Raw genomic sequence first — 12879 nt, 5'->3', positions numbered from 1 at the left:
GATCATGATGCCAATAACTGTTAGGTGAGGCTTTCATGGTCTAGAGGCAGTTATGATTGGGACTCGCATATGATGTGTTGAACAAGCTGGTTCACTCACTAAGTTCATAGGACACCAATAACTGTTAGGTGAGGTGGACTTTGGACTAGTGGGACTCAATCCCCACTAGTAATCTTTACCCAACAAAGATTACCGCTTCCCATCTTAAGGAGTATGGGATTCGAATATAAATTTAGTGGGAGGATCTATTTCATTTAAAGGCCAAAATGAAATAGTTACTTTGAAAGATACAACGGCTAACAATTTATTTTCTGCAATTATATATTATTACTCTGAAAATGGTGACCACAAACCCACTCGCTTCTATACTTGACAAGAATTGTTTGACTGGACCCAATTTCACCGATTTGGGTGAGGAATTTGAGAATTGTTCTCAATTCAGAAAAAATTGGGTATGTGCTTGATGAAAAGATGCCAACCTCCTTTCTGAGGGTGGGACCCAAGAGGAGCGTGTCACTTATGATAAGTGGCGTGATGATGACTTAAAAGTTAGGTCATATATGCTTGCTTCTATGAATAATGAATTACGAAAAGTATGAATCTATGGAAGATCTTTGGGTCGATCATTTTGCACTTAAAGGAATACTTTGATGAGAATGGTCGAACCTCTAGATATGAGATATCTAAGGCATTGTACCGTATGAGGATGGCTGAAGGATCATCTGTTAATGATCATGCTTTGAAAATGATCTTGCACATTGAAGAATTGGCTAGGCTGAATCTCGTTATGGACAATGAGTTAGGCGTGGATTTGATCCTCCAATCTTTACCCGATTCCTTCTCTTGGTTTTGTCCAAAACTTCCACATGCATAAGATGGAGAAAACTCTTTGCTGAGTTACATAGCATGCTGGTAGTTTATGAGAAGGAAATGCATAACACGAGGCCAAATGTAGTGGCTATGGCTAAGGCTTCTTCTTCAAAGGGTAAGACCGTTTTAAAGAAGAATAAATGGAAGAGGCACAAACTTTGTTGTGCAACCAAAACCCATGATTGATAAAGGAAATGTCATTCTTGTGGTGTCAAGGGCACCGGAGGAGGAACTGCAAGAGGTACCTCGCGAGCTTGAAGGTCAAGCCCAAGAACCGACCTTATGAAGGTATGGTGTCTATGCTTATTGAAACCAATCTTATGGTTAGTACCGAATCCAGCTCATGGGTTCTAGATTCTGCTGCAACTTCACATATTTGTATGTCTTTGCAGAATGCGAAATAAAAAAGCGAGGATGCTAGGCGAAATGAGATTGTCTCGACGTTTGCCAATGGAGCAAGAGTTGCTGCATTAGCTATAGTGACTTTTCGTTTATGTTTCCCTTACGGACATGTAATGGTTTTAAAGAACCGTTTGCATTATAAGAATGCTGTTAGGAACATCATCTCGTACTCGTTTGGGTAAAGAGAATTATGAATTTTCTTTTCTGATGATGTATGTTCTATTTATCATAATAGAATATGTTGGTTCTAGCATATTAACCAACAATCTTTATACCATTACAATGTCCGGTAATGTGATTACCAATGTCAATAAGCAAAATAGAATTGATATAAATGCCATAACTAATAAACGCCCTAGAGACGGTCCAAATAAAAGTATGTTTGGCATCTCCGATTAGGTCATATTGGAGAAGACAAGAATTAACAAGTTGAGTACGATGGATACATTGATCCTTCAAATTTTGAGTCATACTCGACTTGTGAGGCATGTCTTCTAGGAAAAATGACCAAAGCGCCTTTGTGGGACAAAGTGCGCGAGCCGACATATTAGGATTAATACATACGGATGTATGTGGACCAATTAATGAATCTAGAGGCGGTTATAATTACTTCATTACCTTCACCGATGATCGATCACGGTATGGTTATTTATACCTCATGAAGTATAAATCAATCCTTTGAAAAGTTCAAGGAATTCAAAGCTGAAGTTGAGAAACAAACAGGAAAATGTATTAAGGCTCTTCGATCGATCGAGGAGGTGAATACCTTAGTACTGAATTCTGGACTTTCTTAAAGAGAATGGCATTTATCACAATGGACACCTCCCGGAACTCCGAACATAATGGTGTATGAACGAAGAAATCGTACTTTATTAGATATGGTACGATCTATGATGAGTTACACCGATTTGCCAATATCCCTTTGGGGATATGCCCTTGAGACAGCTGTATATATCTTTTGAATAGAGTGTCGTCCAAATCTGTTCCAACTACGCCCTATGAGATATGGCATAGTAGGAAACCTAGTCTTAATCATATTAAGATTTGGGGTTGTCCAGCTTTTTTGTGAAAAAGCTGAAAATGGAAAAATTGGAGGCAAGATCTGAACAAGGTGGCTTCATTGGATATCCAAAGGAAACTCTGGATATTATTTCTATTTTCATTCGAGACCAAAGAATTTTGGTATGCAAGCACGCTTTTCCTTTTGGAGAATCGGTTAGTCCAAGAAAGTGGTCTTTGGCGGAAAATAGTCTTACAAGAAGAAAATAATGAAGTATCAAACAACCGAGTTCGAGATACCAATCTCGATTCGGTGGGAGCTTCGATACACAACCTCTTAGGAGAAGTGCGAGACGTCTCGCCCACTGCTCGTTATAGACACTCGGTTGATCATATTGAACCATTATTCATTGTGAATGATAGTGATCAACCCGGTGATCCTAAAACCTATGAGGAGGCGATGTTGGACATCGATTAAGTAAATGGCTAAAGCCATGAAATCCGAAATGGATTCAATGTATTCCAATGAGGTTTGGACCTTGACCGACCTGCTGATGGTATTGTACCAATTGGTTGTAAATGGATCTTCAAGAGGAAGATGAATGTTGAAGGTCAAATTGGAATTTATAAAGCACGGCTGGTGGCGAAAGGATATCGTCAAAAGAAGGAATTGATTATGACGAAACTTTCTCACCTGTGGCCATGCTAAAATCCATTCGGGTTATGTTGGCTATAAATACCGCACACCTTGATTATGAGATATTCCGGATGGATGTCAAAACGGCTTTTCTAAATGGTTTCTCGATGAGGACATCTATATGGAACAGCCACCAGGTTTTGAATCCAATAGTGAAAAACAGAAGGTGTGTAAGCTTAAGAGATCCATTTATGGACTCAAACAAGCCTCCGGGAGAAGTTGGAACATTCGTTTTGATGAGGTAGTCAAATCGTTTGGCTTCATCAAAAATCCAGGATGAACCTTGTGTATACAAGAAGATCGTGGAGTGCAATTGCATTTCTAGTTTTGTATGTTGATGATATACTTTTTGATTGGAAATGATGTACCAATGATATCATCAATAAAACTATTCTTGTCACAGAAATTCTCCATGAAAGATTTAGGAGAGGCAACCTACATTTTAGGTATCAAGATCTATAGAGATAGATCAAGACGATTGATTGGCCTCTCACAATCTACGTACATAGACAAAGTGTTAACACGGTTTAACATGCAATGTTCCAAGAGAGGATTATTGCCTTTTAGGCAAGGGATCCGTCTTTCTAAGGAGATGTGTCCCAACACTCCCGAAGAAAGAGAGCGGATGGCAAAGATACCATATGCATCCGCTATTGGAAGCATAATGTATGCTATGCTATGTACTAGACCTGATATTGCGCATGCTGTAAGTATTACTAGCAGATATCAGTCTGATCCAGGAGAAGAGCACTGGATAGCAATCAAGAATATTCTTAAGTACTTGCGAAGGACTAAAGATTTATTCTTGATATATGGAAAAAGGAGAATTTAAAGTTGTAGCTTATACGATTCCGATTTTCAATCGGATCCTAATGATTATAAGTCTACATCCGGGTTTGTCTTTACATTCAATGGTGGTGCGGTTAGTTGGAAAAGTTCCAAACAAAGTATAACTATCGATTCCACCACCGAGCGTAGTATGTAGGCTTCGGCAGCAAAGGAAGCCGCTTGGATGAAGAAGTTTATTTCGAACTTGAGTTGTTCCTTCAATTGAGCAACCGATCACATTGTTTGTGACAACAATGGGGCAATAGCTCAAGCTAAGGAACCAAGGTCTCACCCAGTCAAGCATATTGAGAGACGCTTCCATCTCATCGGAGAAATTGTTGGGAGAGGTGATATCGCCTTGCAGAAAATTGCCTCAGCGAAACGTGGCGGATCCCTTCACTAAGGCCTTACCTTAGTCTGCTTTTGAAAGACATATTGACAAAATGGGTTTGAGGTACCAGACAAGCTGGCTTTAGTGCAACTGGGAAATTGTTGGATGTATGCCCTAAAGCTACTATGTAATAGTTACATATTAGGGATTTCAGTTGTACTTTCATTATTATTATTTAATTAATGGCAACGACGTATTCATTCATTTGTCCAATTATTTTATATTGATGAATGATTCCATAAGATCGGTTGCAACTAGACCTATTCTTGAGACGTCAAGAATATATGTGACGGTTCATAGTTAGACTGAATCTTTAAATTGTTCCCGGTCAATGGATTATTAAGTGGATATTAATAATCTGTTGAGACCGGTGTGTTCTTAACTCGCCATTAAGTATTGGATACTTAAGGGAATGATGAGTCACATGTCATTGGGTATTATGATGCTGAGTTAGAACACTGGTGTTTGTATTAGACAAATTCACTGAACGTGACGCATATGGAACGATTAGCGACATGGAAGCTTTTAGCGTGGTCAATGTCTAATTGTTCATGCTTTGGTCTTGTGCAAATAATCCTTAGACCTGAGGCACGGTGTTAACTTGTGTATCGAACAACTATGGTTCACGGGTGCACATAATGCCGGGTGTCGATCCGTCTTTATACTTGATGGTCATAGTTTGTTCATATATGAAGTTACACGTGTGCGCAATATGGAATCTGTCTCCTTGTTATATGCAAGGTATGATAATGATGTCCTATGCGATCTAATTGTGACATTGCATTGAAATCCTCGGCGGGGTTGTAATCGAGAATAAATTGTTTATGTCTCGAATAAAATGCATGTCAATTAGATTTGTGCATATGATCGAATTAATGACTTGACAAATATTCCATGGTCTTTGTTTGATCGGGACATAGTAAGACAGAGGGATTCAATTACACCCTAGCCAAAGCTGACAGGGTTCATTATGTTCTTAAAGTATTCACACTATCTCGGGTAGCCATGATATATTGCTAGATGTCAATCGTGGCTTGTAGGACCTAAAAGATTAATCGGGACAATTAATTCTTTTGGAAGTACTAATGTGTTAGTACAAGTCTTACTACCAGCTTAGTGATGAACCTAGGGATGTCACACACCATAAACAACTAGAGTGACGTGGAACAAGAGAGAAATATTATTGCAAATATGTTTGCAATTATTGCAATCGAATTGAGTCGATTTGAAATTAAATTAAATGAGATTTAATTTAATTTGTATTATAGTCACGAGCCTATTTGCATATGATGCACACGCATGCCCAAAGTGGATATATGTTAACATACCAAATAAGTTGGCTTTAGTGCAAGTGGAGATTGTTAGTAGTATGCCCTAAATTAACTTATTAATAAATAATTTAAAAAAAAAAAAAAAAAAAAAGTAAAGCTTCATGCATGTGCACGAATTCGTGCACATGCACGGCGTAATGGTCAGCGGTTGCTGACCATTATGCACGTAGCATTGATGGTCAGCAACCGCTGACCACCATGCCCTGTCGTGCATGAGCGGTTGCTCATGCACGATGGTCGTGCATGAGCAACCGCTGCACGATCGTCCACTATGGACGATCAGCAACGGTTGCTGATCGTCCATTGATCAGCAACCGTTGCTGGTCATTTTTGATATAAAATGAGTGAGGGACGAGTGTAAAAGAGCTGCTGAAAAATTGAAAAAGACTGCAGTGTATTGTCTTCTTGTTCGGATCCGCTCTTCACCATGAACAAATATTTAGAGTTCTCTAGTTGCTGAATATTGAGAAAAAGTGTGCGTGTGTTCTTGTGTCTTTGAGACACGAGGAAGAAAACAATTCTCTCGTTCGGGCCGTGACTATTATACATCAAGAATACGACGGATTCTTTCCACGTGATTGCTAGCACGATCGGAAGTTGTGGATATCCGAAAGTTCTCTCCTCCGTTCGACGTTCGTTGTTGGTGTGTCGAACTAGAGGTCCGACGCTTGTGGGACTCAAATTGTAGAACAACCGAACCGACTCGTTTCAAAGTGCACTTCGAGAGGTATTTCGTTTAACTCCCTTTTATGTTTAGATTTTTGATTAAAACGCACGAACAACGCTAAGGAGAATCATGTGTACTATTTATCTTTTGTTTCCGCTGCGTTTATTTCGTTAATTTTCTTATACATGATTCATGAAATCCCAACAGTAGTTTTGGTGGTGTCAACAAGCTGTTGGTGTTAAGGCATTTTGAGAGGAGTTTGACGTGGCAGCAAGAGGATAGGTGGCCTCATCAAAAGTGGCATCCGCAACAACATAAAGCACTTATACTTGGGGCAATAGTAGCGATATCCTTTATATCCCGGAGGATAGCCCATAAAGAAACCTTGGATCTTGGTGCGAACTTATGGGGCAAGTAAGGGCAAAGAAATTGATGCATTGCACAATCAAAAACACGTTAATGCGTAATATCGGGTTTAGTGTGAAATAAAGTTTCTTAAGGTGAATATTATCAATGATTGGTGTTGGCGTGCGCTTAATCAAGTAAACCACGGTTTCAAAGCAAACTCCCAAACACTGGTGGAACGTAACCTTGATGAAGATGGTTGTCGCGACCTCTTTTTTTCCGGCGCCCGCAATCGGGTACGAGCGCCTAAGGAGGCTAATGGCTCGGCTGAATTTAATTATGCCCGACCCTCCCAAGTCCACCAATTCACGACTTTAATAGTCTGAGTTTTTAACCCGTAAATCAATTTTTTAAATTGGAGTCGTCACTAATCGATTTGGGGTGGGTTGATTAGAAACCCAAGTGAAGTATCGGAAGAAATACTCACTCTGTAACCAGAGAAATTAGAATCGGACTTGATTACACTAGTTAATCACTAATGCCCTTTATGTACCTAATCTTGTTTAAACCCTAAGGCTTTTGGATTTTTAAGAGATTTTCCATGCATTTTGGGAGAAAAACATTTTTGAGTATTTTCTCATTTTTTGGACATAAAGGGATTTTTTGGTATTTTTTTGGAAAAATACAAGTCTTTTTGGCTTTTTCATGATTTTTGGTTTTTTGGATTTTGGCATTTTTGGAAAATATGAAATATTTTTGATTTTTGATTTTTCGGAAAATAAAATATTTTTAAATAATTTTAATATTTTGGAAAATAAATTATTTTAATTTTTTTTTTTTTCGAAAAATAAAATATTTATTATTTATTTATTATTTTATATTAAAATAATATTATATTAAACGACCCGGCCTGATTCGTGTTGGGGCCGACCCGGTCATTGAACTGTGACCTAGACGGGCCACCCGCAACGCGCCGACTCGCATTTTTTGATTGTTTTTTTTTTTTTTTAAATGCAAAAGCCCAAACCCATTTTGACTTGATTTCATAAAAAATCCCGGCAACAAACTACCCGGCCCACGCGAACAAAAACAAACCGGGAACCCTACTCGGCCGCCGACCCGGTCCGACTGAGGGGGAAACCCTACCCGGACACCGACCCGAGTTCCGACCACTTGGGATTCACGGAACCCTACCCCGAGCGACGACCTCGGATTTGACACGGCCTCGACCCGACTCGCGGCGACGGAGGGGGCTGGACGGCGAATCGTCACATAGCTGAGGACGAAGAGGACGGGGTCGGTCGTTCGTCCGGACCAAGAGCAAGACTCAACAACAGCCAGCCGAGATCTATTTGGCTGGTCGGGACTAGGGATTAGGGCTTCGCGGATAAGGGGGCGACGGCAGCGGCGGTGTCAAAGGAAAGGGGCGAGGTGTCGAACTGCAGGGCTTCACGGCGGACGGCGGGATGGGATGGCGGCGTCGAGGCACGGCTTGGCCTGGCTGGGGATTCGCTCGCCGGGACCGTGGTGACGCAGCGGGAGTCCGGCACGGCGACCGCGAGCCTTCCCCTTTCCAGATCCGACGTTGGAGACGGCCTCTCCTTCTCTCGAAGTTCCCGATCGACCTCTTTCCGCTTTCTCTCTCTCGGGCTCGGGCTTGCCCTTCGAGCTTCGGAGGAGAAGCAGCTCGTGGGGGACAGCGCGGCGAATCGGGGATCTCGTGGTGTTGGCGTCGCGGAAGGGCTCGGTCGCGGATCTGCGGCGCGGCTCTCGGCCGGACCCTCCTCGGCTTGATCTTCCCTCACTCAGCCGATCCGAGCCTCCACCGGCCGGATCTGACCTTCTCGAAATCGCTCGCCGCCGGCCTTCCCGGTCTCGGTGGAGGGTGGGCCGAGCTCGCAATTCGAGTTATCTCTCGCTGCTCTTCGATTCCTCCCCGAAGTCTCTCGGTGGAAGATCTCGAGTTCGCTCGTGTTGGTGTCGACGGAGGTGCTCCGCTATTTATAGGCGAGGGGGTCCGGTCGACGGAGGGAGCTCGGCCGCCGGTCTTTGGCTTGCCGACCCGGACTCTCGCGGCCCAACCGGCGTCTCATCTCGGCATTAAAGGCGCGCATTGAAGGCGCATGCGCGTTGTCCTCTCCTTCGGCGGCCTACCTCCGTGCCTCTCTCGCCCGTAGGTTGCCCTTGGGTCGCCGCCACCGCGCGTGAGATGCGAGAGGGCGAATGAAGAAGAAGAAGACGGGAAGAAGAAGAGGGGGGGGCCGGGTCGTGCGAAGGGAGAAAGAAGGGGCTGGCTGCTTTTTTTTTGCTTTTTGCTTTTCTTGTTTTTATTTGTTTTTTTTCTTGTTTTCTTTTTGTTATCTACTTATCCGAAAAGAAAAAATAAATTAATAATTTAATTAATAATATTAACATAATTAAAATTGAGGTGTCAACAGCTGCCCCTCTTTGAAGGTGAGCTCGCAGAGGTTGCATTCAAAGATAGACTGATGCCTCAATTTTACCCATGCATGCGTAGTAGATTATATTTTATTTGGAACCTATTGTTCTATGCAGAAAAAGAGCAATATAACTTTACATATACTAAGGCAGAGATAAGAAGATACCGTAGTTACTTACCTGGAGTGAGTGAGATAGGGTGTGAACCACGAGTTTGGCAAGTATCAATGCGTCATCTTACAGTGATATGAGGAGGTTGTTTTCCGGGGCTCGAACCATTCTTCTGGTCACTGTTAAAACAATCAATGATTTGTCTAGGACCCGAACCTTTTTTCTGGTCGCCTTGACGGAGATCGCTCTTCCCGGGACCCGAACCATTCTTCGGTCGCTTTGTTGGAGTAATCGGTGGTTTGTCTAGGACCCGAACCATTCTTCGGTCGCTTGTTAAAACAACCATGATTTGTCTAGGACCCGAACCATTCTTCGGTCGCTTGTTAAAACAATCCATGATTTGTCTAGGACTCGAACCTTTCTCCGGTCGCCTTGACGGGAAGTTGCTTCTCAAGGGCCCGAACCATTCTTCGGTCGCCTGTTAAAACAATCCATGATTTGTCTAGGACCCGAACCTTTCTTCGGTCGCCTTGATGGGAGATGCACCGACCTTTCTCAAGGCATCTCATTTGTGGGTGCCTCGATTGTACGAGGACACCGGTTGATACCGACCTTTCTCGGAGATGCGGCGGCCTTTCTCGGGGCATCATATTTGTTGGGGTGTCGACCTCATCAAAGACACTTGGTTGGAACTCGACCTTTCTCGGGAGGATGCACTGACTTTTCTCAGGGCATCGATTTGTGGGGTGCCTGACTTCTGTTGAAGACACCAGTTGGAACCCCGACCTTTCTCGGGAGGATGCGCCGACCTTTCTCAGGGCATCGATTCTAGAAGATACCGGACATTCACAAGCATATCAAAGAAGAGTACACGGATATTCACAAGTACTAACATGAAGGATATTTGGGCTTCTCGGGCGTCGAAATGGGTATTTGGCTGACCATAGGCATTGCAGGGGTATTTGGATGATCACAATTATGAATTCTTGGGAATACTTGGTCATTCACAAGTATCGAAGCGGTACCGGATGATCACGGTGCAAACTCTTGGGGATACCTCGGATGATTACAAGCATCGGAGGGGGTACTGACGATTACAGTACAAACTCTTTGGAGATACATGGATGATCACAAGTATCGAAGGGGTATTTGGACGATCACAGTACAAACTCTTTGGAGATACCCGATGATCACAAGTATTGAAGGGGTACTGACGATTCAGGTACAAACTCTTTGGAGATACCTGGATGATCACAAGTATTGAAGGGGTACCTGGACGATTACAGGTACAAACTCTTTGGAGATACCTGGATGATCACAAGTATCGAAGGGGTACCTGACGATCACAGTACAAACTCAAAGGAAGAATCAAGGCATACCTAAGATATTTGTGTGGAAATATCGAGGATGGGTCTTGCATATACGTGAAGGTTTCTCACCTCTGGTAGTGGGAATATCGAGGACGTACCTTGGATATTCATGAAGGTCTCTCGCTCCGGTAATTGGGAACATCGAGACGTACCTTGGATATTCATGAAGGTCTCTCACCTCCACGGTGGGAATATCGAGGACGTACTGGGATATTCATGAAGGTCTCTCACTTCCCGTAATTAGGAACATCGAGGACGTACCTTGGATATTCATGAAGGTCTCACCTCTGGTAGTGGGAATATCGAGGGCGTGCACTGGATATTCATGAAGGTCTCTCACCTCTTGGTAATTGAGAATATCGAGGACGTACCTGGGATATTCATGAAGGTCTCTCACCTCCTGGTAATTGGGAACATCGAGGACGTACCTTGGATATTCATGAAGGTCTCTCACCTCCTAGTAATTGGGAATATCGAGGACATACCTGGAATATTCGTGAAGGTCTCTCACCTCTTGGTAATTGGGAACATCAAGGATGTACCTTGGATATTCATGAATGTCTCTCACCTTCTGGTAATTAGGAATATCGAGGATGTACTTGGGATATTCGTGAAGGTCTCTCACCTCCTCTGGGAATATTGAGGGCGTGCCTCGTATTCATGAAGGTCTCTCACCTCCACGGTAACATAAACTTGAATGTAGCACGAGGCTTACGGATGGCCGCATGCACTGTAAAGGGTGGAACACCCGGATAGCTGTGTGTACAAAAAAGTAACGGAATACTTGGATGAACACACGTATTTAATGATACAACATGGGACCACTCAGTTGGTCCAAGTGTAAGAAAGCATACCTGGTAGGTGCACACAAAAAGCAGTGGAATGTTTGAACAACCGCTATTATTTGGGGACAACTTGGGCAAGTTGAGTGTCATGAAAGGATGTACTGACAACGGTGGGTACTTGACGATATGGGATACCTAGATAGCGGTAGGTATTCCAAGAGATACTTGGTCACCACAAGTATCAATACTGGGACAACTTGAACAATTCCGAGTGTCGGAAAATGGAGTATCAAACGGTGACCGGTACTAAAGACACAGGATACCTAGACAGCAAAAGAGGTATTCAACGATAAAGGGATACTTGGTCACCACAAGTATCAATACTTTGAGGACAACTCGAATAGGTCGAGTGTTAGGAAAAAGGAGTATTCGGACGGTGGCCGGTACTTAAAGACAATGGGATGCTAAGACAGTTGCAAGCATCGAAACTCAAGAGACAATTCGAATAGGTCGAGTGTCAAGAGGAGAGTACCTGACATGATAGGTACCTTAAGTCAAATGGGGATAGAGATATGCTTACTGCAATATCTCGATCTCTAAAGAGTATGTCTCGCTATTTGCATAGTATGCACACATGATTGTATATGTAAATTCATGAGTTCAAATGAGATTCATGCATGATAATTTTGTCGATTCGCATCTTTTGATTTCCACTGGGAAGATTTTGAAAGACAACCTTCATTTAGAATGTAGATGTCTTGAAGCATGCCGATGAGGGATTTTCGCCCGAAAGGACTTTCCGCTCTCTCATGGAAAAGGCTATCCCGACCATTGATGCAGATTCATAGGGACCACACTATCTCACTTGTCATCATGTCGCCAGGGTCTGAGTATTCTCTTGTAAAACGGTGCGACTTTACCAATGTGAAGGTCTTTGTTGAAACCGTGATGAAGTCTTAGTCGGGGCTCATCGAAGGGACCATCAATGTTGAAGCGATGGACGAAAATGTTGCACGATCATCTCCGGGTTTACAAGTCAAGAATCTGAAAAGAGATAGAGTAATCTTGCTCGTACTTCTTCGAGCGATGCTTATAGACATATGAAATCCTACGTTAATTGAAGTGCCCCTAGTCGAAGAGACTTTTACAACGGGATGCAACGTAGGCTTGATTCATGTGTAAAAAGGTAGAGCTGGTGATTGCCTTGGCATTTGTCACCCGATCTTTCTTCTCACTTGTCAAATGGAGGTTCTATGGACCACAACAGCAATATTTTCTTGGCTGCATTTTTGACTGGGGGCATTGGCCTTGCTTTTACCAGGCACACTCTTGCTTTTTTCATGCCCCTATTTTTATTCAGTTCTCATTTATGGGCATTGACATTGCTTTTACCAGTACCTCGCTTTTTTATGCTCATGTTTTTTCATTCTTGTTGCTTGAGAGCTGATCTTGACAAGTTCAAGCAAACGCCTGTTAGACTATTGAGTCTTCATCTTTCGTCACGCTTTGATTATGCTGCTCAAAACTCAAAGAGTTTCTGCTTTGCCTCCATGTGAGGGTGAATTTACAGACTCAATTGGGTTGTACAATGAATACAAGTGCGTAAAGAAAGAATGGCTCTTCATGACTCTAGGGCACTTAAAT

The sequence above is a fragment of the Eucalyptus grandis genome, chromosome 5, assembly GCF_016545825.1.
Source record: "Eucalyptus grandis isolate ANBG69807.140 chromosome 5, ASM1654582v1, whole genome shotgun sequence".
NCBI lineage: Eukaryota > Viridiplantae > Streptophyta > Magnoliopsida > Myrtales > Myrtaceae > Eucalyptus > Eucalyptus grandis.
Note: the sequence above shows the minus strand (reverse complement) of the source record.